Genomic DNA, 2,500 nt, shown 5'->3' with positions numbered 1-2,500 from the left:
GTTCGTCTTGCGACGATCCAAGAATTTCACCTCTAACGTCGCAATACGAATGCCCCCGCCTGTCCCTATTAATCATTACCTCGGGTTCCGAAAACCAACAAAATAGAACCGAGGTCCTATTCCATTATTCCATGCACACAGTATTCAGGCGGGCTTGCCTGCTTTAAGCACTCTAATTTGTTCAAAGTAAACGTGCCGGCCCACCGAGACACTCAATAAAGAGCACCCTGGTAGGATTTCAACGGGGTCCGCCTCGGGACGCACGAGCACGCACGAGGCGGTCGCACGCCTTCAGCTCGCCCCACCGGCAGGACGTCCCACGATACATGCCAGTTAAACACCGACGGGCGGTGAACCAACAGCGTGGGACACAAATCCAACTACGAGCTTTTTAACCGCAACAACTTTAATATACGCTATTGGAGCTGGAATTACCGCGGCTGCTGGCACCAGACTTGCCCTCCAATAGATACTCGTTAAAGGATTTAAAGTGTACTCATTCCGATTACGGGGCCTCGGATGAGTCCCGTATCGTTATTTTTCGTCACTACCTCCCCGTGCCGGGAGTGGGTAATTTGCGCGCCTGCTGCCTTCCTTGGATGTGGTAGCCGTTTCTCAGGCTCCCTCTCCGGAATCGAACCCTGATTCCCCGTTACCCGTTACAACCATGGTAGGCGCAGAACCTACCATCGACAGTTGATAAGGCAGACATTTGAAAGATGCGTCGCCGGTACGAGGACCGTGCGATCAGCCCAAAGTTATTCAGAGTCACCAAGGCAAACGGACCGGACGAGCCGACCGATTGGTTTTGATCTAATAAAAGCGTCCCTTCCATCTCTGGTCGGGACTCTGTTTGCATGTATTAGCTCTAGAATTACCACAGTTATCCAAGTAACGTGGGTACGATCTAAGGAACCATAACTGATTTAATGAGCCATTCGCGGTTTCACCTTAATGCGGCTTGTACTGAGACATGCATGGCTTAATCTTTGAGACAAGCATATGACTACTGGCAGGATCAACCAGGGAGCTGCGTCAACTAGAGCTGAGCAGCCGGCCGCCCGGGAGTGTGTCCCGGGGGCCCGCGCGAACACGCAAGCGTCCGCTCAATCATTCTGCAAACAGGAGGAGGCTGAGCTCCCCTGCACAATACACCTCGAAACCCTCTCAGGTCCCGGCGGCGCGCAGCGCCGTCCCAAGTACTTGGTCGGGTTCGAGAGAGGCGCAATCGCCCGGAGTTAGGCGAGTAGACGCTTTCGGTGCGACCACCCGTGCTCCCAACTGAGCTTGCCGCTGCCGACAGAGGCCCGGGAGCGTGCTGTCGTGGCATTGCCGGCGGGAGACAACACGCGCCACCTACGGTGACCGGCAGCTCCAACGCCAGCGCCACAGAAGGACAAAAGCCCCACTTGGGTGCCGAAGCGAACTCTCCCAGCACAGCGCACGCGCCAACACATCCGCACAGCTGCGATACAAACCACCAGCGAGAACCGCTGGGGCGACCGAGCAGCAGACGGCGTCGCGGCGCCGAGCGCCGGGCGGCGGCGCATCCTCAACGCACACAGTCCTCAATCGGACCAGCACACTGAAGATGTCCACCGCGCTTCGCACCGGGCCCGCGAGGACCTACTTTGGCCGCACGGCGCCGCGCGCAGGGTGCGCCGGCGCGCAGCTGCGACGCCTGCCGCGTCCGTCGGCCGGCGCGCCTGCCACTGGCCGCCCCCACCAGCCGGCTGTAGCGCGTGCGCCCACGCACCGCGCGGCCAGCACGCCGGGAGGCGCCCCCTCACCGGCCGGGGACGGTCCCACCCAGCCACCGCCGCGTATCGCTTCACACCCAGATGCCGTTCAGTTTCGTCGGCATGGTGGGTATCGCTGGAACAACCGGTTAGTACCTCAACCTATCGTCGCCATCACCGATTCACCCCTAGCGAGAACAACCGCACCACAACAGGTTACCATTTGTTCATTTGCGTAACTTCACCAGAAAACGCAGGCGTCCATCGCCATTTGCAACTTCAACGATTATTGCATGCCTGTGTCAGGTGTCACGCCACACTACGTCTGCCCACATACACGCAACAAAATGTGCACGCCTAGACAATACGTGGAAGGTGGCCCCCGTACGTATGCGATGTCCATTGCTCGAACGACTGTCAACCGGCCTCTGTAGCATGTCGCAGATATGGAACGCGGTGCACCATGCCATCACGGTGTGTGAGGAGAGACGACTAGGTCCGAATACATCAACAGACAGCTCATGCTGATCGCCATCCACGGCGTCCGTTCCTCCCACACGTCTCTATGGCGTACCACACTGCAATCCAGCTCTCATAGGGAGACGACACGTAGCTGCGTGCACAATATTTGCACTGTATGGTCCGCCGTTTTTGGGCGCAGTCGTTGTGCGGTCACACATGTGCCACGATGTATCATTCAGTACATAAGGACGAATGTGCAGTACAGATTGTGGTTCACGCGTACGACATCAGCGGACAGT

General features: G+C 57.8%; 1 non-coding gene across 1 annotated transcript in view; it reads right to left on the bottom strand.

Moving 5' to 3' along the window:
• Positions 1-1,029, bottom strand: part of LOC124765858 — a 1,909-nt gene extending 880 nt beyond the window's left edge. The window contains exon 1 of the ribosomal RNA XR_007012906.1: positions 1-1,029. This exon is cut by the window's left edge and continues 880 nt beyond it. This is a non-coding gene — a ribosomal RNA (small subunit ribosomal RNA).
• Between the last annotated feature and the right edge of the window lie 1,471 nt (positions 1,030-2,500).

The sequence above is a fragment of the Schistocerca piceifrons genome, unplaced genomic scaffold (genome assembly GCF_021461385.2).
Source record: "Schistocerca piceifrons isolate TAMUIC-IGC-003096 unplaced genomic scaffold, iqSchPice1.1 HiC_scaffold_665, whole genome shotgun sequence".
In the NCBI taxonomy this organism is placed as follows: domain Eukaryota; kingdom Metazoa; phylum Arthropoda; class Insecta; order Orthoptera; family Acrididae; genus Schistocerca; species Schistocerca piceifrons.
Note: the sequence above shows the minus strand (reverse complement) of the source record. Positions and strands in the feature narration are given on the sequence as shown.